The sequence below is a fragment of the Mauremys reevesii genome, linkage group 7 (genome assembly GCF_016161935.1).
Source record: "Mauremys reevesii isolate NIE-2019 linkage group 7, ASM1616193v1, whole genome shotgun sequence".
In the NCBI taxonomy this organism is placed as follows: Eukaryota; Metazoa; Chordata; order Testudines; family Geoemydidae; genus Mauremys; species Mauremys reevesii.
The window spans coordinates 76,649,226-76,674,410 of NC_052629.1; the positions used below are offsets into that span (position 1 = coordinate 76,649,226).

The 25,185-nt window shown below is 47.1% G+C and overlaps 1 protein-coding gene across 3 annotated transcripts in view; it reads left to right on the forward strand.

Moving 5' to 3' along the window:
• Positions 1-221: 221 nt before the first annotated feature.
• Positions 222-25,185, forward strand: part of RBM6 (RNA binding motif protein 6) — a 149,458-nt gene continuing 124,494 nt past the window's right edge. For 2 of the 3 annotated variants that reach the window (XM_039547807.1, XM_039547809.1), the window contains exon 1: positions 222-367. The gene's annotated coding sequence lies outside the window, so the exon portion shown is untranslated. Of the gene's footprint in view, positions 368-14,729; positions 14,753-25,185 lie in introns of those variants that run through there. The other variant, XM_039547808.1, reaches the window with a different exon arrangement.

Here is a 25,185-nt window from a genome sequence, read left to right on the forward strand (position 1 = left end):
AGCTCGGTGCCAGCCCCGCCTGGCCCCATGGTTCTGCGCTGAGCAGCAGGGTGACTACGGCCTTGCTGAACGTCCTGTCCCCAGGGCCTACGCCGTAGAACTACATCCCCCAGCATGCCCCCAACTCCCCAGCGGAGAAGCGAGAGTCCGTGCGTGTCCTGCCAAGCACTCTGGGAACTGTAGTCCGCCATCCGCCCTCGCATAGCGGCCGCGGCCGGCGGCTGTGCAGTGCATACCAGGAGTGGTAGTGCGGCGGCGCGCCCGGACTCTGTGTCCCATGGTGCAGTTAGGCGGCGCCGCCCCGGAAGTTCCGGTTTCCTCTCGGCGCTGCAGCGGGCCTGGGGCGGCGGTTCCGTTGGTGTCTGAGGTGAGGGGGCGCCCGGTTTGCTGTGGGTGTTGGCTAGGGCGGCAGCCGCGAGACCCTCCCAACCCGCCTCCAGGGCAGGCGGGGGCGAGCGGCACCGATCCGCTCCGGCTCCCCGCGCAGGCGAGGCCGCGCTGGCCTGGCGGCGGGGCACGCGGAGCGCGGGCGGGGCGCTGGGGACTTGCGGGGCGGGCTGGGTTCACGGCGGATGGGCGCTGGGGCATGTGGGCTCCCGGCGGGGCGGGGCGTTGGGGTGGGCGAGTCGAACATGTGGGAGGGGGCGCTGGAGGGTGTGTGTGGGGTCGGACGTGCGGGGGCGCTGGAGGGGTGTGGGGTATGACTTGCGGGGGGGTGCGGGGCTGGAGGGGTGTGGGAAGGTCGGGCGTCCCGGGGCAGTGCTGGGGGTTTGGGGGTAGAACACGTGGGCTCCTGGCAGGGGCTACTAGGAGTGGGGGGTATTGGGCATTTGGGTTCTTGGCGAGGGGGAGGAGGCGGGCATGTGGGCTCCCGCTTGCGGGGTGTATGTGTGTGCGCGTGTATATGGGCTTCCTCGTGGTTGGGGCGCTCAGAGTGGGGGCGTTGGGCACACGGGCTCCTGGCAGGGGCACTAGAAGGCGTTGATTATGTGGGTTCTCAGCTGGGGATATGTGTGGTTGGTTATGCAAGTTCTCAGGGGGTCTCTATATGTGTGGTGGGGTTGCCCTTCAGGTCTCATTGGAGGAGGGGATCATAGTGGGGCGATGGGAGGTTAATCATCATGGGCCTTGATGAGGGCTCATGTGTGGGGGGCTTTACTGGGGATTAGCCATGGAGAGGCACTCTTGTTTGAGGCGTGGTTGTGGTGTGTGTGGAAGTATGGCTGTGGGGTGGGGGGTCAGTTCGCAGGATTTTCCTGCCTGTGACATTTTGCGGGGGAGACATTAGTCTTTGGGTCGGGATGGGCATTCAGGTCATGGGGGTAGCCTGCACGATTCTGGTTTGGGGGACAGGGTGGGAATTGAGGGGTCTGTCAAGAGGGTGCTCAGCTTCAGGGAGTTTGGTAATGCAGGGTCCTGGCTAGGAACGTGCCATTTTTGGGGAGGCAGCTGACCATGGGGGATTCCAGCTGCTTATGGTGGAGGTGAGATGATTACAGGGTTTGCAGTGGGCTTAAAGGGGTTCCCCCTGTGTGGGGTTCCTAGTCAGGGTGCTGCATGGTAAATTGCTGTGGAGCTGGAATGTTTCAGTTCATAGCCCTGGAGGTGTTGGACCTGGAGACAGCATAGATAATTTTTAAGGGTTGAGTGAAGAAAACATTAGGGTGTATTAGTGTGTGAGGACTTGCAGTGAAACTGGATTGTGGCCCTGGTGGCTCAGTGTCTGTTGCCAGGCCAATTGGAATGTGCATGGATAAGATTTAATGCCTATCGTATGATACCATATAATATGGGTGTTTCTGCAGTCTAACATTCATATTTATAATAATTGCTAATATAGGTGTAAAGCTTGTATCTTAGGTTATATGAAACTTGTATATTGTTTTTGGAATGGCATGCAACCATAGTCCTGGGGTGTCAGACTTTCAGTCTGCTTGATAAGCTTCTGTAATAGATTAACACTGCAGAAATTAAGTTTCATTCTGTTTTTTGTGGGTATGAAAATAGACTTTTGAATGTAACCTGAGTTTCAGATTAACACAGCATTTCAATGGTCTGTAGATGCACTGAGCTGCCTTGTCTACTGTCAGTACCCATGAGCTCACATAATTTAGATGTGCAATTGCTTTAATAACTTGGACACATGGTGCAATTGTGTACATATCAGGTAATTGCACTCTCAGATGGCCAAATGGTGAGTGGAAAGGACTGGGACTGAAAGAGTACAGTATTTTCTCTCCTGAACAGTGCTGAATACAGCAGTAATTTTATAAATAGTTTAATGCATAATTTGACACTGGATCTTTGTACAAACTTATTGTCAATAGTGACATATCCTCTATGAATATGGGGAAGAATTTGAGTCTAACTCTGTAGCCCCAGTGCATAGGAATAAATTGTAACACATGATGCATATGTACTGGGGGGAGAGTTAAACTTGTGTTCACAAAAAATTATACTTTTTTTGACTCTTGAGTAACTAACTGCAACTGTTACTTTCTTTTAATGTAGTTATATATGTAGAACCTTATTGAAATGTGGTGGTATAACAGACATTTGAAATTGAGGAAATTATGTTGTAGTTTGAAAAACCTCATTCTGAAACTTCTCTCAGAATTCCAAACCAATATTTATACTGCCTCCCTTACTATTGGGAGGACATTGCTAATTGTTTCATGAAACAAACATGCATCTTGTTTGTAGGTTAATTAAGTCTATTCTGTACAGCCCTGTAACCTGCAGTTACACTTTTATTCTGTCAACAGTACAAGGGGATCTCTGTCTGGTCTTGTGAGTTTGTATTTGGATCTGTGGCCTGTATAGCCAAGTCAGACTATTACTCTTTTTGGTGGAGCAGAAGTAATGTCTGTAGTTAAGGTTTTTATCATTTGTTATGGTAGTACCCCAAGGGCCTGATCAAGATCAGGGCTCTGTTTTGTCAGGTACTGTACAGACATACATGAAGAGAGAGTCTCTTCCCCAGAGAGCTTGCCATCTTTAAAAGAGAAATTGGACAAAGGGTCAGTGTGAACATAATCTGGGCTGTGGAAAAAGATGATCTGGTCTCTTATTAGGACGGCATCATCTGTGAGCAGTATTGGGACAGTGAATGGGATCAAGTGGGGTATTAAGCCCAATATAATTTTCTAAATGGAGGACCAAAAAATGGAGGGTAATATAGATGATATGGTTTCTGCCCCATACTGGAGGATGGTGAAGGCTGTTTTCTAGCTTTTTGTTAGTGGATCATGTCAACAGTGTTGGGAGCCCTAGCTTAGATTGCTCTCTTTTTATCCTTCCTGAGCATAAAGTCTATTACAAGATCTTAAAAGCAAGTGGGAAATCATTGGTTCACTGTCAGGATGGAGATATACCTATCTCAGAGAACTGGAAGGGACCTCGAAGGGTCATCGAGTCCAGCCCCCTGCCTTCACTAGCAGGACCAAGCACTGATTTTTGCCCCAAATCCCTAAGTGGCCCCCTCAAGGATTGAACTCACAACCCTGGGTTTAGCAGGCCAATGCTCAAACCACTCAGCTCTCTCTCCCCCTTAATGTATCTAGTGGGGTCCTGCAGGGGTCTGTCCTGGATTCAGTACTATTCAATATTTTCATGAATGATTCAGATAATGGAGTGAAGAGTGTGTTTATAAAATTTGCGGATGACACCGAGGTGGTAGGGGTTGCAAGTATTTTACCTTGACAAATTGAGAATTGGTCTGAAATCAACAAGATGAAATTCAGTAAAGACAAGTGCAAAGTACACTTGGGCTATATCTACACTACAGATCTTACAGCTGCACCACTGTGTAGCTGCTCTATGCCAGCAGGAGCGTGCTCTCCCTCCTGCATAATTGCATCACCCCTAATGAGTGGCAGTAGCTATGTTGGCGGGAGAGTGTCTCCTGCTAACATAGCACTCGCCACACAAATGCTTCTGTCGGTGAAACTTTTGTCAGTCAAGGGTGTGGGTTTTTTTTTCACACCCTTGACTGACAAAAGTTTTGCTGTAAAAGTGCTAGTGTAGACAAAGCGTTAGGAAGAAAATATCGAATGCACAACTACAAAATGGGTAGTAACTGGGTAGGCAGTACTACTGCAGAAACGGATTGGGGTTATAATGAATCACGAAGTGAACATGTGCCAACCAAGTGATGTGATTACAAAAAAGGCTAATGTCATTCTGGGGAGTTGTGACCCTTCCTGGGAGTACGCATAGTTGTGAGGCACCTCGCTACCACCTACACTTAGGACTGGTCTACACTGGGGGGGGGGGGTCGATCTAAGATATGCAACTTCAGCTATGCTATTTGCGTAGCTGAAGTCGAAGTATCTTAGTTCGACTTATCTGGCTGTCCTCACAGCGGCTCCCCCATCAACACTGCTTACTCCTCCTGCCGAGGTGGAGTACGGGCGCTGATTCACGGGTCGATTTATTGCGTCCAGACGAGACGCGATAAATCGATCCCTGATAGATCGATTACTACCCACCGGATAGTGTGAGGAAGCCTTGTCTTAGCCTGCCGGGGATCAGCTCCCCAACTCCACCAGCAATGGGTGCATCTCCCTGCAGTATTTACTGATTCACTGCTTCCAAAGAAGCAATACTCCCCAGCTTACCAGTTTTACCTTAGATCACTGCTCCACTTAACTCACAGCACTTGGATCTATTTATAGTGAAATCAAGGGTATGTTTATTTAATGAAGCACAGAGATTCAAGTAATAGTGAATAGGAGTATTCAAAAGGTTGTGTGTAAAATAAGCCTGTGAAGTGATTAAAAGGATTAACCGTGTGATTAAACAATATTACAGTACTATTTATATAAATATTTTTGGATGCTTTCCACATTTTCAAATATATTGATTTCAATTACAACACTAAATACAAAGTGTACAGTGCTCACTTTATATTTATTTTCAATTATAAATATTTGCACTGTAAAAATGAAATAGTATTTTTCAATTCACTTAATACAAGTACTGTAGTGCAGTCTCTTTATCATGAAAGTTGCACTTACAAATGTAGAATTATATACAAAAAATAAAACAATGTTAAACTTTAGTGCCTACAAGTCCACTCAGTCCTACTTCTTGTTCAGCCAATCAAGTTTGTTTACAGTTGCAGGAGATAATGCTACCTGCTTCTTGTTTACAGTGTCACCTGAAAGTGAGAACAGGTGTTCACATGGCACTGTTGTAGCTGACTGTGCAAGATATTTACGTGCCAGGTGCACTAAAGATTCATATGTCCCTTCATGCCTCAGCCACCATTTCAGAGGACTTGTGTCCAGTCAATAACGATCCAAAGCAGTGCAGATCAGTGCATGTTCATTTCATCATCTGAGTCAGATGCCACTAGCGGAAGGTTGATTTTCTTTTTTGGTGGTTCGGGTTCTGTAGTTTCCGCATTGGAGGGTTGCTCTTTTAAGACTTCTGAAAGCATGCTCCACAGCCCGTCCTCATCAGATTTTGGAAGGCACTTCAGATTCTTAAATCTTGTGTCGAGTGCTGTAGCTATCTTTAGAAATCTCACATTGGTATCTTCTTTACGTTTTATCAAATCTGCAGTGAAAGTGTTCTTAAAATGAACAAAATGCTGGGTCATCATCCTAGACTGCTATTACCATACATGGTAGAATGTGGATAAAGCACAGAGCAGGAGACATAAAATTCTCCCCCAAGGAATTCAGTCACAAATTTAATTAATGCATTATTTTTTTTTAAAGAGTATCATCAGCATGGAAGCATCTCCTCTGGAATCGTGGCCAAAGCATGAAGGTGCATACAAATGTTTAGCATATCTGACATGTAAATACCTTGCAATGCCAGCTACAAAAGTGCCATGCAAATGCCTGTTCTCACTTTCTAGTGACATTGTGAAAAAGAAGTGGGCAGTATTATCTCCCGTAAATGTAAAACAAATTGTTTCTCAGTGATTGGCTGAACAAGAAGTAGGACTGAGTGGATTTGTAGGCTCTGAAGTTTTACATTGTTTTGTTTTTGAGTGCAGTTATGTAACAAAAAATCTACCTTTCTAAGTTGTGCTTTCAGGATAGAGATTGCACTATGGTACTTGTATGAGGTGAATTGAAAAATACAGTTTCTTTTGTTTATCATTTTTACAGTGAAAATATTTGTAATAAAAATATAAAGTGAGTACTATACACATTGTATTGTGTTGTAAGGTAAAACAATATATTTGAAAATGTAGCAAAACAGCCAAAATATTTAATAAATTTCAACTGGTATTCTATTGTTTCAGTGCAATTAAAACTGCGATTAATCGCAATTAATTTTTTAAATTGTGATCAGTGTTCCCTGTAATTTTTTATGCACATGTGCGGAATGAATTTTGTTATGTGCACCAATATGGAGGTGATGTTTGGCGGGGGTGGGGCTAAGGGCTTCGGACTGTGGGAGGGGGCTCAGGGCAGAGGGTTGCGGTGCAGGGGGGCTCTGACTGGGGGTGTGGGCTTTGGGATGGGGCTAGGGATGAGGGGTTTAGGGTGCAGGAGGAGGCTCAGGGCTGGGGCAGAGCGCCTCTCACCACAGCAGCTCGGGGCCGGGCCAGGGGAGAGGTGCTTCTCCATGGCTGCTGCAGCTCCTGCTCGGCTGGGGGAGGGGCACCTCTCCCAAGCTGTGGCAACTCTGATGGAGCTGGGCCGGGGGAGGGGCACCTCTCCCAAGCTGTGGCGCCCCGCGGCAGCTATAGTGGGGTTGGGGGAGAGGTGCCTCTCCCTGGCTGCGACAGCTCTGGCTCTGCCGGGCTGGGGGAAGGGAGCCTCTCCAAAGCTGTGGCAGCTCTGGTGGGGCTGGGCTGGGCCGGGCCGGGGGAAGGGTGTCTCTCCCTGCCTGTGTGGCCCTTGATTGCCTGCTGTGCAGTCACGCAACTTACAGGAAACTTAGATCGTGATTAATTTTTTTTGAGTTAATTGCGTGAGTTAACTGCAATTAATCGACAGCCTTAGTGTAAAATAAAATCATAACATGCATTCTAGAGTGTAGACTTCATTAACAAAATAACCTCGTATCTAATAGAGTATTGGTCACCAAAAATCCTAGTAGCGCTTTACAGCCAGTCTGTAAGTCTGAGACATGTACGCTGTCAGTTTACCTCACAGACTTTAAGGTCAGACAAGACCAACAAGATTATCTAGTCTGACCTTCTGCACATTGCAGGCCACAGAACCTCACCCACCCACCCCTATAATAGATCCCTAACCTCTGGTTGAGTTACTGAAGTCCTCAAATCATGATTTAAAGACTTCAAGTTGCAGAGAATCCACCATTTACATTAGTTTAAACCTGCATATGACCGGTGCCCCATGCTGCAGAGGAAGGCGAAAAACCGTAGGGTCGCTGCCAGTCTGAGAAACCACCTAGGTGAAGGTTTCAGTATGTCTCTCTGTACTCCAAGCCTTTGTTTTTATTCAGAAACAGTACATCTGCTGCTGTTTGTTTCTTCTTGTAAATTTCCTCTTCAATTTCCCAGTCTCTCTACCCCAGCTCAATATGCACATGGAGATGTCAGTTACCTTAAGAACATATTTTTCAGTATAATATTCCTTAAATATTATCCGTATGTACATTTCACAATGATTAAGATGCCCAGCGGGCAGCGGTGTCTTGGTGGAGACCTCACATGCAGCTTTGGTAAACTATTATGCAGATATCCAACCCAGAGGATCCCTGTAAAACTGTCTGCCAGTTGGGACCAAGGGATCCCTAGGTCACAGGTGTGTTAAGAGGCGTGTCTTATGTAGGACACGGAAGGTAATTTTTCCACCCTATTCAGCCCTGATGAGGCCTCAGCTGAAGTACTATGTCCAGGTTTGGGTGCCACACTTTAGGGAAAAAATGGACAAACTGGAGAGAGTCCAGAGCAGTGTTCCCTCAAATTTTTTCCACCCATGTGTGGAATGAATTTTGTTATGTGCACCAATATGGACGTGATGTGTGACATATCACCTTCCTATTGGTGCATATAACAAAATTCATGAGGTGGGGCCAAGGGGTTTGGAGTGTGTGTGTGGGGGGGACTCAGGGCTGGGCTAGAGGGTTGGGGTGCAGGGGTGTGAGGGCTCCAGCTGGGGATGCGGGCTCTGGGGTGGAGCCGGGGATGAGGGGCTCAGGGCTGGGACATAGGGTTGGGTGCAGGGGTGAGGGCTCTGGCTGGGGGTGCTGGCTCTGGGGTGGGGCTGGAGATGAGGGGTTTGGGGTGCAGGAGGGTGCTCTGGTGCCTCTCCCCGCTGCGGGAGCTCTGGGGCTGCAGGATAGGTGCCCCTCCCTGGCCTCAGCAGGTCCGGGCTGAGGTAGGGCTGCTCCAGCTTTGCTTGGATCCGCTCCAGCTGGCTTGGGCCACGCCATTCCGGGGTTGGGCCGCGCTGTTTTGGCAGGTCCGGGTGCCCTGGCTGTGGCAGTTCCAGGTCGCAGGCTCAGTTGGGGATCCCCTGGCAGGTCCCTGGGTGGGTTCCCTGAGCACCTGCATGGTGCTAAATAGGCTGTTGTGCGTCCGCGCAGCATACAGGAAACTTAGGTCCAGAGGAGAGCAACAAAAACTATAAAAGATTTAGAAAACCTGATCTATGAGGAAAACTTAAAAAAGAAAAAAAAAAAAAGAAAAAAAAAAAGATACGGTTAGTCTTGAGAAAACAGGGTAAATGGGTGGGACCTGAAAACAGTTTTCAAATGTATGAGAGATACTATGAAAATAAGTAGGCTCTTATGAAAGAGAAATACTGTATCTTTGAAGTTTCATATCTGTTTGTCTGATCCATTGCGAATTTTGTACCCCCTCTGTCTATTACTCCCCCCCCACCCGAAAAAAAAATCTGACGAGACTGCATGCAGAATGTCAGATGAAATGAATCTTTTTCTGTGGAAGCTGATGGGTGGACAGTTAACAGCTACTTTTTAGAATTTCTTCACTCCACATCTTGTTACTCTTCTCATACTTGCCTTGAAGAAAGAAGACTTCTATCCCTAGAGAATATAACTATGCTTTAAATTGTCTGCAGTATGTTATAAAGTAATAACTCATGTCTCTGGAGTAAATTGGCAGGGGTGGGCATAGGAAGCGGGAGCCTGAAACTGATGATAATCTCTGATCCCCTTCTGTGATGTATTGTGGGGGAAGTGTTTTCTAAACTGGACATGTGATTGTAAGGGGGCTGATATGAGGAAATTCTGGAGAGAGAAGGTGGGTGAGGTAATATCTGTCATTGGACTAGTTTCTGTAGGTGAGACAAGCTTTCGAGCTACGAAGGGCTTTGTCACGTGCTGAGAATTAAGTGGAACAGTGATCTAAGGGGTTAAACTGGTAAGCTGGGGAGTATTGCTTCTTTGGAAGCAGTGAATCAGTAAATATTGCAGGTGTCCTGCAGACCAGGGATTGGACACTCCAGGGAGATGCACGGAGGGCTGAAGGGATGGGGTGTGTCTGTTGCCAACCTGTAGAATGACAGCTGGACCTGTGAGAGCTAAAGGGCAGGACTGGTTGCCATGGCTGCTGGAGTTGGGGAGCTGACTCCTATCAGGCAGACACAAGGCTTCCTCACACCAAAGATAGGTGGTAGTGAGGTACCTCACAACCCTAGGAAGCATCACAACACCTCAGAATATTAGTTTTTTTTGTAATTGCATCACATGGTTCATGTTCACATGAGGAAATTCTTACAGTAATGGCAAGGGAAGGAGGCTGAGCATGAGGAGCAGTGCCTCGGACAGGTTGCTATCAGTCCTGCCCTTTCCTTTTTTTCCTCGTCCACCGGGAGAGTCAGGGGCTGTTGGTCCATTCACTGACTCCCTCTTTTCCGCTGCCCTATTTGTCATTCCCTCCTGGGTCCTCAAAGGGGTCATTCATCCTCCTTCACTTGAGAGGTCCCTTTTCTATGTCTCCACTAGGAAGTTGTGGGGGAGGGAAGAGAATAAAGGTAACATGATGTTTATAATTTTTATATTTGAGTCCCATATTGTTGTGTTCAGCTGGAACCTCCTGAATGTTGGTTGTAGTTGGAGTGATAGCTGCTCTTTTTAAAGGAGTTATAAATCAAGACTCTGTGGAATAATTGGACTAAATTCTAATGCAACAACTCTAAATTCCTCAACATTAATATTTTTTATTACTGTGTAATATCCTGCATTCCTGTCCCCTTCACATGCACTATGGCTCACAGTTGACAATGCTAATTGGTGTAAAGTTCATTGATATTTTTAAGGATAGGATTTTTTGTTGTGCTCTCCAGGTGGCCTGGCTCCACTCCACAAGCCTTGGCTCCTATAATTTTCTGCAGTCTGCCTGGTTCAGAGCCACCTATCCCCTTTATCCCTGTGTACATCAAGGATGGAGGGGGCTGGCTTCAGAAGCTTATCTTTCCAGGCAGCCCAGCTTCTGGTTGTCCTACTGGACTTCAGCTCTGACTCTCCAACTTCTTGCTGCCTGTTGCCATGGACGCTGTCCTCACTGTAATCCACTTAACTTCCCCTGCAGGGAACACTAAAGACCCAGTCAGGGAGACAGAAAATACATTGATGAGCACCCGGCTACAGCAGAATGGGAAATTGTGAAGCAAAAATGCTGAATTTTGTGGTATCTTCCCCCCCAAAAATGCCGTGGCCAAGAATCAGAGTCTATAGGGCTCTGATTGAGATGAATGGGAATGTTCTCATCTCTTAAAGCTGTTGTTTAATGCTCTGTACTTTCTCAAGAGGGTATCAGTACTTTGGTTGGCCAAGCAAAGTGAGGTCTAAAATTCAATTTGATGGTATTTTTCTGTCTGAATAATTTTGAAGGCCGTATCAGTTCAGTTCCAAAGTTTCAGAGACTGTTTATGGTTTATTACAACAACGTGTAACCCACTAACCCTCATTTTTGCCCTATGACTATATGGTTGTTAATGGGCCTCTTTGCCTTGAAAGGAATCTTAGAATATGTGCCAACTACTTATGCTAAGCTATCTGTTCTACCTCATGTTTACTCAGAGTACTTTTCCCAGATCTGAAGATCTCTGTGTAGCTCAAAAGTTTGTCTCTCTCCTTAACAGAAGTTGGTCCAATATAAGATATTACCTCACCCACTTTGTCTTTCTAACATCCTGGGACCAACATGGCTATACCACCACTGCATAGGGACTGTTCTAAGGATCAGTAGGCAGAACTTTGTTGATTTTGGTAAAAACTTTGAATGTGGAAAATGGGGGACACAGATTAGCAGATCCAGCTGCTTCAATCACCTCTGTAATTGTAGAACCAGTTGCTGGCTGTCATCAACACATTCCAACATAACAATATACTCACCCATCTCAGCTGTGCTGATTCTCCCAATATAGTTTCTAAAAATGTGGACATCCTAAAAGATTTTCCTCACAAACAGAAACCAAAGAAATGAAAGTGGTGGTAGAGAGGAGGGATTGGAGGTGCACACAGTGCTCATGGCATGGAGAGAAGGGAGAAACAGGGAACTTGGCATGAGGAGAATGGGGAGGTGGTAACACACCAAACCTATGGCATAGAGGAACAAGGGAGAGATGGTATAGTGTGAGGGGGACATGAAGGACAAGTGCCTGGTATGTGGCAAGGGGAAAATGCAGGAGGCATACAAAACCCCTGCCGTGGAGGAGGAGGAATGAGGGGTACACAACTCCTGAGGGGGAGGAACGGCGGCAATAGGGGATCCTGGTATGTGCAATGTGCTCAATCTACAGAAGCAACAAAGTGTATAATCCTCTAGTTACCCTTGAGTCATATTTTCAAATTATCTTCACAACGGTAAGGACTAGAAATGCTTTTTTAAAATGAAAGCTGAGATTCTGGTGCTTAGTTCTGTGGCAGCAGGTGAATTCAGTTCTTGTGGAATACATAGGATTCTGTTTTTATAAAGGCTCTCAAAAAGAATGGATTGGTGGTGCTTGGTTCTATCTCTGATATTTTGGTGAAACTTGTACAAATGGAGACTTGAGTACAAGTGCCTGTTCATCAGTTTCATGTCAGCTAGACTCTACCAAAGCTGACAGAGCTGTGCAACATCCACTGCTATGTGTGGAACAATTTAATAATCAAGTAGTGGGCTTTTGAGGGAGCGAGGGAGGGGTGAGTATTGGGAAGTAATTTCACCATCTCCTGCTGCTTCCAGAGTGATACTATTAAATAGTGTTTGCAAACAAGAAACTGGATTTTGATTTAACATGTTCACACCACTCTTCTTGTGAACGTAAAATAGTTATCAGTGAAAGTAGAGGTAGCCACCGTTGTAGAATTTCATCTGGAAATTGTGGAGGAGAGTGAAGACTGAGTTGTAGAAGAGAGAGGAGGGGGAAAAGAACAAAGGGGAAGTTTATATGACATCAGGAGTTACATGAGGGGATAGACAGGTGTAGGGCAAGAAGACTTGTGAGCCTAAGGCTGTGGCTACACTTAGCACTTCAAAGCACTGTCGTGGCAGCGCTCCCGCAGCAGCGCTTTGAAGCGCTAAGTGTAGTCAAAGCGCCAGCGCTGGGAGAGAGCTCTCCCAGCACTGTCCATACTCCACCTCCCTGTGGGGAATAACGGACAGCGCTGGGAGCGCGGCTCCTAGCGCTGTGGCTTTGACCACACTGGCGCTTTGCAGCGCCGCAATTTGCAGTGCTGGAGAGGGTGTGTTTTCACACCCTGCTGCAGCGCTGCAAATTTGTAAGTGTAGCCAAGCCCTTAGTGTAGACTCACTTCTTTAAAGTTACTGATAATGAGACATTTGGTATCAGCACCCTTTTAGTGTGAGGAAGTTGAGCCAAGGCACTCGGGGTAGGTCTATACTTACCGCGTGGGTCAACGCGGAGAGTTCGACTTCTCGGAGTTCGAACTATCGCGTCTAATCAAGACGCGATAGTTCGAACTCCCCACGTGCTCCGGTCGACTCCGGAACTCCGCCACCGCGAACGGCGGTGGCGGAGTTGACCTTGGAGCCGCGGACTTTGTTCCCGCGGCATCTGGACTGGTGAGTAGCCCGAACTAAGGTACTTCGACTTCAGCTACGCTATTCGCGTAGCTGAAGTCGCATACCTTAGTTCGACCCCCTTCCCCCTCCCCCCCTTAGTGTAGACCAGGCCTCAGGAGAATGATGGTACCCTTCAGCATTGTGTATAATGCAGGGCAAGAAGGAGAGCAGTCAGCAAGGCCGTAATTTCAAGATCTCTTTAATACTGGAAGGGACTAGCTGCTGTCTACGGTAAATAGACCCTTAGGGCTGGTCTCTGCCCACAGTCCTGCTCTGGAAGATGTACCCTTTTGCAGAGTTTGTGTGCAAAATATAAAGATTAATCTTTGCATTTGTAATCCAGTGCAACCGAAATTACAAATACAAAAACAAAAGAGCTCACTCAACAATATCCTGTGTCACTTCAGAGGAGAATCATCTTTTGCTCTCCTTGGCTGTAAGTCCAGCTCCACTCTTGCTGTCCTTTTCTTCTTTTCGGCTTGGAGCGCTTCTTAGATTGTGTTCCTGTGGTTGTACCTCTTTGCACCAAGGTTATCCACAAGCAGGGTTTCTTCACCTGGTGGACCCTCACTTGTCCATTAGGCACCTTTGGACTGTGTTCCTTCAATAGATGTTCAAACAGTTATTCTCTCTGTTCATGTGCTTTAGGTCCTTTTTGGGTGGCCTTTTTGTTTTAATTTTTTCAGGATCTGTTTTCATTTCTCACAACTTTTTGATCAATTCCCTTTTTCATCAATTCAATTTCCTTTCAGTTTTTCCCCTTGATGCGCTCTCTGTCCTGTACATGAGTAGATTTTATTTCCCTCTACTTCCCTTCTTTAACAGTGCTCCCCATGCCCAGGTGTATTTTTTTCTTCTTCTCCTGACCTGATGCCTTTCCTATTTTCCTTCTTTTCTCCTTCTCACTCCCTACTTTTATTCTCTGCTAGCTCATCATGTAGATTCTTCTCCTTCCTCCGTCTTATCTCTCAACCACCCTTCAGGTTCATTCTGAGCCCCTTCCCCAGCCTGAGCTGTGCTCTCATTGGCACGCTCTCTCTCCCCCTCACGACAGTATTCAGTGCTGCTGTATTACTTTTAGCAGGTGCTAGTGCAGGGGTCGGCAACCTTTCAGAAGTGGTGTGCCGAGTCTTCATTTATTCACTGTAGTTTAAAGTTTTGCGTGCCAGTAATATGTTTTAACGTTTTTAGAAGGTCTCTGTCTATATTATATCTATATATAAACTATTTTGTATGTAAAGTAAACAAGGTTTTAAAAATGTTTAAGAAGCTTAATTTACAATTCAATTAAAATGTAGATCTTATCAGTTTAGTGCAGTGATTCTTAACCTGGGGTGCATGCAGGGCTTTGGAGCTGTGCTCCTGCTCCGCTCCAGCTCCAGGCAAAAACCTGCAGCTCCACTGCTCTGGGTCTGCTCTGCGCTCCAGCTCTGGGCTCCGCTCCAAAGCCTTGGGTGCATGCATCCCCGGGGGGTGCAAGATGCCCTTTCTGGGCGTGCGAGACATGCGAGATTTTTTAGATGGTAAATCATCGAAAACACAAATTAAGCATAGGCACATAAGTGCAACTACTTTGTTTCATCAAACCTATGTATTTATTAACATTATACATGTTTTAATGATTACTGTAATATACAAAGTTTTTAAGCTAATTGTAGTGTAATTTTTTGTAAGGGCTGCAGAGCCCTGGGACCAGGCCAGGAGCAGAGCCCTGGGCTGGCTGCCAGTACCCCAGGCCGACAGGAGGGCTGAGCAGGGCTGGAACCCCAGACCAGCAGCAAGGTGAGCGGGGTCGGTGGCTGGTATCCCAGGCCGGCAGCAGGCTGAGTGGGGCTGCCGGCCTGCTCAGCCACTGCCGGCCAGGGGTTCTGTTCACTCAGGCCAGCAGCAGGCTGAGCGGGGCCAGCGGCCGAGACCCCGGCTGGCAAGGGGCTGGCGGCCAGAACTCCAGACGGTCAGCAGGATGAGCAGGCCGGCGACCGGCTCCTGCCAGCTGGGGTCCTGGCTGCCGGCCCCGCTCAGCCTGCTGCCGGATGGGGGTTCCATTCACCTAGGCTGGCAGTGGGCTGAGCGGGGCCAGGGGCTGGGACCCTGGCTGGCAAGGGGCCAGTGGCCGGAACCCCAGACTGGCAGCGGTCTGAGCGGGGCCGGCAGGCAGAACCCCAGACTGGCGGCGGGCTAAGCGACTCAGCTCGCCAGTGGTCTGGGGTTCTGTTCACTGGCTCCTGCCAGCTGGGGTCCTGGCCGCTGGTTCCGTTTAGCCTGCTGCTGGCCGGGGTTTTCGTTCACCCAGGCCGGCAGCGGGCTGAGCGGGGCCGGGTGCCGGGATCCCGGCTGGCAGCAGTACGCCAGTAAAAATCGGCTCGTGTGCCGCCTTTGGCATATGTGCCTCTGGTTGCCAACCCCTGTGCTAATGCAAGGGTCAAGATTACTGCACCAGCAGCTCCTCCCTCAAGCATTGAGGGTAATATCATAGTGGAGGGGTCGGCAACCCTTCAAAAGTGATGTGCCAAGTCTTCATTTATTCATTCTAATTTAAGGTTTTGCGTGCCGGTAATACATTTTAATGTTTTTAGAAGGTCTCTCCCTATAAGTCTATAAATTATTGTTGTAGGTAAAGTAAACAAGTTTTAAAAAATGTTTAAGAACCTTCATTTAAAATTAAATTAAAATGCAGATCTTATCATTTTAGTGCAGTGGTTCTTAACCTGGGGTGCATGCACCCCCTGGAGCAGGGTTGGTGCAAGGATATTTTGCGCCCTAGGTGAAACTTCCACCTTGCGCCCCCCCCCCCCCCCACACACACACATCAGTTCATTGAGGGGCAAATCCCAACGAGCCTTTATAGACCTCAGGGGCCAGCCACGCCCAGGGGCTGCTCCCCAGACCAGGTTCCCCCATCCCTGCCCCCTGAACTCCCTGGGACGGTGCACCGGCCCCCTCCCCCATAAGCCCTCCCCACCCCACCCAGGTGGCCCCCGCCCCAAGTCTACTCACTGGCTTTGCTGGGCTTGGGCCGCTGCAGCAGCTCGGGAGGGAGGAGCCGCCTTCTGGAGGCACCAGAGAGCTAGAGTCCCACTTGCAGCGGCAGCAGCGAACCTCAGCCATGGAGGAGCTGGTGCGGTGCAGGGGGGCAGCAGCCCTGCAAAGGCGGTGGCACTGCTAGCGGGGAGCAGCTGCGCGCCCGCCCCTCCTGCCCAGGCTATGGCCTGGTGCCCCCCTGGGGGCTCCTGCAGGCTGCAGTGGATGTATGTGGGCGCCAGCCCCCATGTACCCCCCCCCCCCGGCTCCTCCCGTGCCTAGAGTTACCATATTTCAACAATCAAAAAAGAGAGGAGAGCCCTGTTCTGTGGCTCCTGGAAGTGTGAGCCGCCCCTGCCCCTCCCGCAGCTCCCTCCGTCCCGCTGCCTCAGCACTCCACGTGGAGTTTTGCCTCCATGTGGAGCCAGCGTCTGACTAGCATGGGCCTGGTAAGGGGAGTCCCAGGGGGCAGTCAGGGAGCAGGGGGAGGGTTGGGTAGGTCGGGAGTTCTGGGGGTCCTGTCAGGGGGCAGAGAGTGGTTGGATGAGGCGTGGGAGTCCCTGGGGGTCTGTCTGGGGGCACAGGTATGGATAAGGGTTGGGGCAGTCAGGGGACAGGTAGGGTCCTACGGGGGCAGTTAGGGTGGGGGTCTCAGGAGGGGGCACTCAGGGGACAAGGAGCAGGGAGGCTTAGGTAGGGGTGGGGTTCTGGGGGGGCAGTTAGGGGCAGTGGTCCCAGGAGGGGGCAGTCAGGGGACAAGGAGCAGGGGGGGTTGGGGTTCTGACTGGGGCAATCAGGGTGGGAAGTGGAAGGAAGCGGATGGGGGCAGTGAGTGGGGAGCCGGGGGGTGCGCCTGCCTGGGCTGCAGCCCGGTGCCTGCTCCTGCAGCAGATGCATGCGGTCGGCAGTTCCTGTGCGCTCCACGGCTTCCCCCCTCGCTGCGCTTGGGCTCTGCGGCTCCCAGGAGTGTGAGGAGCCGCCGCCCCTCCCGCAGCAGGCTCAGGGCCCTGCGCCCTGGCGGTTCTCACTCCTGGGAGCCGCAGAACCTGAGCGCGGTGAGGCGGGGAAGCCAGGGGGTGCGCTGGCTGCTGGCCTCGCTCAGCCTCTGCCATCCTGGGGTTCCGTTAATTCAGCTGGCTGCGCACTGAGGTTGGTTGCCGGCTGCACACGGCAGTAGGTTGCTGACCCCTGTCATAGTGTTTTCCCCAGGAATTTATATAAGTGGGGATGTTTGAATTTACAGGAAGAGTTGAAAAATGAATAAATTGGCAACACTGCACCAGCTGACGACTGGGGGGATGTAGGGAATGCTCGTGCTATCTAGCAGCTCCCATCTGTTCAACTGATTGGTAATAGTCCCCCGGTAGAAAGTGTGCTTTCTTCATAAGGCAGTTGGCAGGTTTTAGTTTCTTGCATGGGGCATGCCTTGGAGAACGTATTACTATTCACCCTGTGTTATCCTCATCTTCCCAACTGCTACTAGTGGTTATGCGGTCAGTCTCTTGATAATTAGACAGAAGCAGGGATTTAATAATTTTGATGAAAGCCTCAACATAGCTTTTGTAGAAGGAGGTCTGGTGGCCAGTGTCCATAGCTCCTGCTGTATCCTAAAGCTGTTTGGAATAATCACTGGAATGGGTTCAGCCTAGGTGATGGGGCAGCTACATGGAAGAGTTCCTGCCCTGCATCTCTCTTGAGGGATCTTAAGAGACCTCTTAAGGGGTCTATGTTAGCAGTCACTAGAACTGTATCCTGTAGCCACCCATCTGCTGTTTGTGAAGTGGTGGCTTCATTTGAATCCTGCAGGGGAAACGTTAATTAACTCAAAATCCTTCAGGCTGTTCCACAGTACCTGGTCTTCCCATCTGAGCAGCTGCTACTGCCCTTTCGTCTGACTGGGATGCTGCTGCAAGAGTTTAGGATAGAGCCCCCTTGCATATACTTGGTCTGTGTTTTAATTTTTGCTTTTGGTAGGGTGTCTTCCTCAACAGGAGGAAGGTAACCAGGGTATTTTGAAATCTGCAGTTCACATATGTCGCTATGTGCTCTTGTTCCTGAGGTGGTTGTTACCTCTGAGTTTCCACAGTGTGTTTTTGCCTTGTGCTGCAGTTACGTTGTGATTTTACTGGCTGTATAACTTGTCCATAGAACTTTTCATTAGTAGGCAGATCAGCCCAGTGATCCAGCTAATGCTAGTTAAGCTTTGGTCTCTAGATGCCACATAGTCCTTTCAAGAGGCCAATCTGACAAAATGAAATACAGGCTACTGTCTTTCTGGGTCTGTGAACTCTTGCAGCACAATGCATTGTATAGCCCAGAAGGCAGGACAATGCTTATTGAGCTGATGCAACATGTGGAGCATGCAGTTTGGTTGTGTCACCATCTCCTGCTTCTGATGCAAGAGAGTCAGCGTCATCTGAATCTCTTGGAGAACATTACATGCAGCAGAAGACCAGCTGAAGTGCATGCAGGCAAAAAAGAGGAGGAGAAAGGGGGTGGCTTTGTGGTTAGGATACTGGGCCTTAAGAGATCAGGGTTCAGTTTCTGTCTGAGACACAAATTTCATGTGTGATCTTGTCACAGTGACATAGTCTCTCTACACTTCGGTTTTCTGTATGTAAATTACAGGGATATTAGGATAAATTCATTAATGGTGATTGTTCATTCATTAATCATTGATGATCTCAAATAGTATCGTGATGGAGGCCATATAATTATGAAGTCAGCATTTGCTCACTTCCCTTAGAGAAGCTCTGGTGCTGCTTGGCTGAGGGAGCGCGAAGCAGGGTATGAATGCGAAACAGCTGACATGGGCTGCTGCTTGACGCTTTGTCCTCTGTCAGAGGCCATGAAAGCTGCAGGAGAGCAACCACGCATGTATGACAGCATGCATTTCCTCCAATACATTGCTGACAGCATGCTGCTTCTCAAAACCACACATGCAAATCAGTTTGCCAAGGGTGACCTGCTGTAATGAACCTGTAATCTGATGCACCCCCCCTCCCCCCCCCGCAACAACTGTTGCCAGTTGTATTCCATCCTTTGCTGCTCAGCAAAGTTCTGCCATAGCCTTTTTTTTGTTTGGGAGGGGGAACTGCTTGGCCCAGCAACTTCTGGACATCCTCATCTTCCAGGTGGGTGAAGCATCTTTTCAGAGGCAGGAGTCAGTAAGTGCCTCTTCAGATGTATTTTTGACCTTTCTCAAACTTCTGTGAGTGTCTGCTGTTCCATCCTAGGTAGCTGTGGGAGTGATTGTTGTCTGCGTCCATTGCCTCACAACGGAACGTGCTTGCCTTGACAACGTTGTGCAGTGCTGATGAGCAATTCTCCAGCTAACTCAGGCTGTTGAGACTGCTCACTCAGGTGTATCTATATCACTCTCACTTATTTATGTCCTTGAAATGGTTTTTCATACGTGTGATACCCAGCTGTTTAAGGTTAAAACCATAGCCAGCCATCTGCTGACATTTTGGACAAATTACCCATGTGTTTCAGGGTTGAAATAATCCCACATCCAGTATCACATTTGTCCTTCATCAAGTGCTGTGCTCTATTCTGCTAGTTGTCTATGTAGTGCTGGAACACTAAAGACAGCCCTGTGGGAATTTTAAGCAGTACCACTACTGCTTTTTGGAACATCTCCTGTTCCACTTCTGTAGTGCCCTCTTCTGCTTGGTGTGCAGCTCTGCAAGTATGTCAGCCATGAAAGAGAACCTACTCTCTGCCTGCTAGTACCAACTTTTGTGATAACTACATAGACAGACCATTGGACTTTTCTGTTTTTTCAGAAGTAATTATCATATGCACTCTCTATTTCCTTTAACTCTTCCCCTTCTTGATCTTTCCCACTTTGAAAACTGTGCCATGATGAGTGGAACCCTCTTCACTTACACTGGAGGGTTCTGTGTTCTCCTGTGGTTGATCAGGAGCCTGCAGTACATTCTCTGTAGTGATGTTCCCTTTTTTCCAGGCCTTGGCTTCCTACTTTTAGCAGTCTGTTTGTCCAAAAAAAGACTGCTGTGCATTTATGGATTAGTCTTGTTGTCAGGGATGAGGAAGATGCTATCTGTGCTGGTGGTACTTAAGTCAGGGCCTCTTCTGGTCTTCTGCACAAGTCATAAAAGCTTTTTTTGGCAGACACCTTTCTTGTAGCCCTATGAATGTATCCCATGGTTATGCTGATAATCAGAGCAAAAGAGGAATCTTACAAGTGGGAATGAAACATAGTAGGGGGCTAGACTTGCTGTGGATGTTCTCCTAGCCTCTGGAAAGAGATCCATAGCAGACTACCCTGTGATCTGATATATTCTTTCCAATTAGAACTGTGCACTGTTGTGGTGCTTATATAACCAATTGTGAGCAAGATGTTTGTTTCTAATCCAAGTGCCTCTAGGTAGCACAATAAACATGATAGACCACTTGAATGGAAATGTTTCCATATATAGCCAGCCAAGAGTGGAAAAAAGCTAATGTAGTGCCCATCTTTAAAAAAGGGAAGAAGGAAGATCCAGGGAACTACAGGCCAATCAGTCTCACCTCAGTCTCTGGAAAAATCATGGAACAGGTCCTCAAGGAATCAATTCTGAACCACTTAAAGGAGGGGAAAGTGATCAGGAACAGTCAGCATGGATTCACCAAGGGCAAGTCATGCCTGACTAACCTAATTGCCTTCTATGATGAGATAACCGGCTCTGTGGATGAGGGGAAAGCAGTGGATGTGCTATTTCTGGACTTTAGCAAAGCTTTTGATACAGTCTCCCACAGTATTCTTGCCAGCAAGTTAAAGAAGTCTGGGCTGGATGAATGGACGGTAAGGTGGATAGAAAACTGGCTAGATGGTCGGGCTCAACGGGTAGTGACCAATGGTTCCATGTCTAGTTGGCAGCCGGTATCAAGTGGAGTGCCCCAAGGGTCGGTGCTGGGGCTGGTTTTGTTCAATATCTTCATTAACGATCTGGAGGATGGTGTGGACTGCACCCTTAGCAAGTTTGCAGATGACACTAAACTGGGAGGAGTGGTTGATACACTGGAGGGTAGGGATAGGATACAGAGGGACCTAGACAAATTAGAGGATTGGGCCAAAAGTAATATGATGAGGTTCAACAAGGACAAGTGCAGAGACCTGCACTTAGGACAGAAGAATCCCATGCACTGCTACAGACTAGGGACCGAATGGCTGGGCAGCAGTTCTGCAGAAAGGGACCTAGGGGTTACAGTGGACGAAAAGCTGAATATGAGTCAACAGTGTGCCCTTGTTGCCAAGAAGGCTAATGGCATTTTGGGCTGTATAAGTAGGGGCATTTCCAGCAGATCGAGGGATGTGATCATTCCCCTCTATTCAGCACTGGTGAGGCCTCATTTGGAGTACTGTGTCCAGTTTTGGGCCCCACACTACAAGAAGGATGTGGATAAATTGGAGAGAGTCCAGCGGAGGGCAGCAAAAATGATTAGGGGGCTGGAGCACATGTACTTAATGTTTTTTAAGTACATCAGAAGCAAGAAGCAGGAAGCCTGCTAAACAACCAGTGGGGCCCCTTGACAATGAAAATACAAAAGGAGCGCTTAAAAATGATAAAGTCATTGCGGAGAAACTAAATGGATTCTTTGCTTCAGTCTTCACGGCTGAGGATGTTAGGGAGATTCCCAAACCTGAGCTGGCTTTTGTAGGTGACAAATCTGAGGAACTGTCACAGATTGAAGTATCACTAGAGGAGGTTTTGGAATTAATTGATAAACTCAACATTAACAAGTCACCGGGACCACATGGCATTCACCCAAGAGTTCTGAAAGAACTCAAATGTGAAGTTGCAGAACTATTAACTAAGGTTTGTAACCTGTCCTTTAAATCGGCTTCGGTACTCAGTGACTGGAAGTTAGCTAATGTAACGCCAATATTTAAAAAGGGCTCTAGGAGTGATCCCGGCAATTACAGACCGGTAAGTCTAACGTCGGTACCGGGCAAATTAGTTGAAACAATAGTAAATAATAAAATTGTCAGACACATAGAAAAACATAAACTCTTGAGCAATAGTCAACATGGTTTCTGTAAAGGGAAATCGTGTCTTACTAATCTATTAGAGTTCTTTGAAGGGGTCAACAAACATGTGGACAAGGGGATCCGTGGACATAGTGTACTTAGATTTCCAGAAAGCCTTTGACAAGGTCCCTCACCAAAGGCTCTTACATAAATTAAGCTGTCATGGGATAAAAGGAAAGGTCCTTTCATGGATTGAGAACTGGTTAAAGGACAGGGAACAAAGGGTAGGAATTAATGGTAAATTCTCAGAATGGAGAGGGGTAACTAGTGGTGTTCCCCAAGGGTCAGTCCTAGGACCAATCCTATTCAATTTATTCATAAATGATCTGGAGAAAGGGGTAAACAGTGAGGTGGCAAAGTTTGCAGATGATACTAAACTGCTCAAGATAGTTAAGACCAAAGCAGATTGTGAAGAACTTCAAAAAGATCTCACAAAACTAAGTGATTGGGCAACAAAATGGCAAATGAAATTTAATGTGGATAAATGTAAAGTAATGCACATTGGAAAAAATAACCGCAACTATACATACAACATGATGGGGGCTAATTTAGCTACAACGAGTCAGGAAAAAGATCTTGGAGTTATCGTGGATAGTTCTCTGAAGATGTCCACGCAGTGTGCAGAGGCGGTCAAAAAAGCAAACAGGATGTTAGGAATCATTAAAAAGGGGATAGAGAATAAGACTGAGAATATATTATTGCCCTTATATAAATCCATGGTACGCCCACATCTCGAATACTGTGTACAGATGTGGTCTCCTCACCTCAAAAAAGATGTTCTAGCACTAGAAAAGGTTCAGAAAAGAGCAACTAAAATGATTAGGGGTTTAGAGAGGGTCCCATATGAGGAAAGATTAGAGGCTAGGACTCATCAGTTTGGAAAAGAGAAGACTAAGGGGGGACATGATAGAGGTATATAAAATCATGAGTGATGTTGAGATAGTGGATAAGGAAAAGTTATTTACTTATTCCCATAATACAAGAACTAGGGGTCACCAAATGAAATTAATAGGCAGCAGGTTTAAAACAAATAAAAGGAAGTTCTTCTTCACGCAGCGCACAGTCAACTTGTGGAACTCCTTACCTGAGGAGGTTGTGAAGGCTAGGACTATAACAATGTTTAAAAGGGGACTGGATAAATTCATGGTGGCTAAGTCCATAAATGGCTATTAGCCAGGATGGGTAAGAATGGTGTCCCTAGCCTCTGTTCGTCAGAGGATGGAGATGGATGGCAGGAGAGAGATCACTTGATCATTGCCTGTTAGGTTCACTCCCTCAGGGGCACCTGGCATTGGCCACTGTCGGTAGACAGATACTGGGCTAGATGGACCTTTGGTCTGACCCGGTACGGTCTTTCTTATGTTCTTATGACTTATGAGGAGAGGCTGAGGGAACTGAGATTGTTTAGCCTGCAGAAGAGAAGAATGAGGGGGGATTTGATAGCTGCTTTCAACTACCTGAAAGGGGGTTCCAAAGAGGATGGATCTAGACTGTTCTCAGTGGTAGAAGATGACAGAACAAGGAGTAATGGTCTCAAGTTGCAGAGGGGGAGGTTTAGGTTGGACATTACGAAAAACTTTTTCACTAGTAGGGTGGTGAAGAACTGGAATGGGTTACCTAGGGAGGTGGTAGAATCTCCTTCCTTAGAGGTTTTTAAGGTCAGGCTTGACAAAGCCCTGGCTGGGATGATTTAGTTGGGTTTGGTCCTGCTTTGAGCAGGGGGTTGGACTAGATGACCTCCTGAGGTCCCTTCCAACCCTGAGATTCTATGATTCTATGAAGAGCTTATGCCAGAAATTGTGCCTGGGTTAAAAATTAATGTTTTACATTGATTTTTTTTTTAACTACAGCTCTATTGATTTGTAGATCTTCAGTGTTTTCTCCTTTCTAATTGGAATGTGAATAGTAAATTAGAATACACAGTAGGTGGGAAGTGTGGTATTAATGACAAACAAATCTTAAATTACTATCCCCTGCCATTCTGACAATCTGATTTAAAAAAAAAAAGTTGAATAGTTTGGGACCTATTGAGGTCAATGGTAATTGGGACAAAATACAACATGGTTTTACAAAAGGTAGATGGTGCCAAACCAACCTTATCTCCTTCTTTGAGAAGGTAACAGATTTTTTAGACAAAGGAAATGCAGTGGATCTAATTTACCTCAATTTCAGTAAGGCATTTGATATGGTTCCACATGGGGAATTATTAGTTAAATTGGAAAAGATGGGGATAAATATGAAAATTGAAAGGTGGATAAGGAACTGGTTAAAGGGGAGACTACAACAGGTCATACTGAAAGGTGAACTGTCAGGCTGGAAGGAGGTTACTAGTGGAGTTCCTCAGGGATCAGTTTTGGGACCAATCTTATTTAGTCTTTTTATTACTGACCTTGGCACAAAAAGTGGGAATGTGCTAATAAAGTTTGCGGATGACACAAAGCTGGGAGGTATTGCTAACACAGAGAAGGACCGGGATATCATACAGGAAGATCTGGATGGCCTTGTAAACTGGAATAATAGTAATAGGATGAAATTTAATAGTGAAAAGTGCAAGGTCATGCATTTAGGGATTAATAACAAGAATTTTAGTTATAAATTGGGGACACATCAGTTAGAAGTAACAGAGGAGAAGAGGGACCTTGGAGTATTGGTTGATCACAGGATGACTATGAGCCACCAATGTGATCTGGCCGTTAAAAAAGCTAATGCGATCTTGGGATGCATCAGGCGAGGTATTTCCAGTAAAGATAAGGAGGTGTTAGTAACATTATACAAGGCACTGGTGAGACCTCATCTGGAATATTGTGTGTAGTTCTGGTGTCCATGTTTAAGAAGGATGAATTCAAACTGGAACAGGTACAGAGAAGGGCTACTAGGATTATCCGAAGAATGGAAAACCTGATTTATGAAAGGAGACTCAAAGAGCTTGGCTTGTTTAGCCTAACCAAAAGAAGGCTGAGGGGAGATATGATTGCTCTTTATAAATATATCAGAGGGATAAATATCAGGGAGGGAGAGGAATTATTTAAGCTTAGTACCAATGTGGACACAAGAACAAATGGGTATAAACTGGACACTAGGAAGTTTAGACTTGAAATTAGATGAAGGTTTCTAACCATTAGAGGAGTGACGTTCTGGAGCAGCCTTCCAAGGGGAG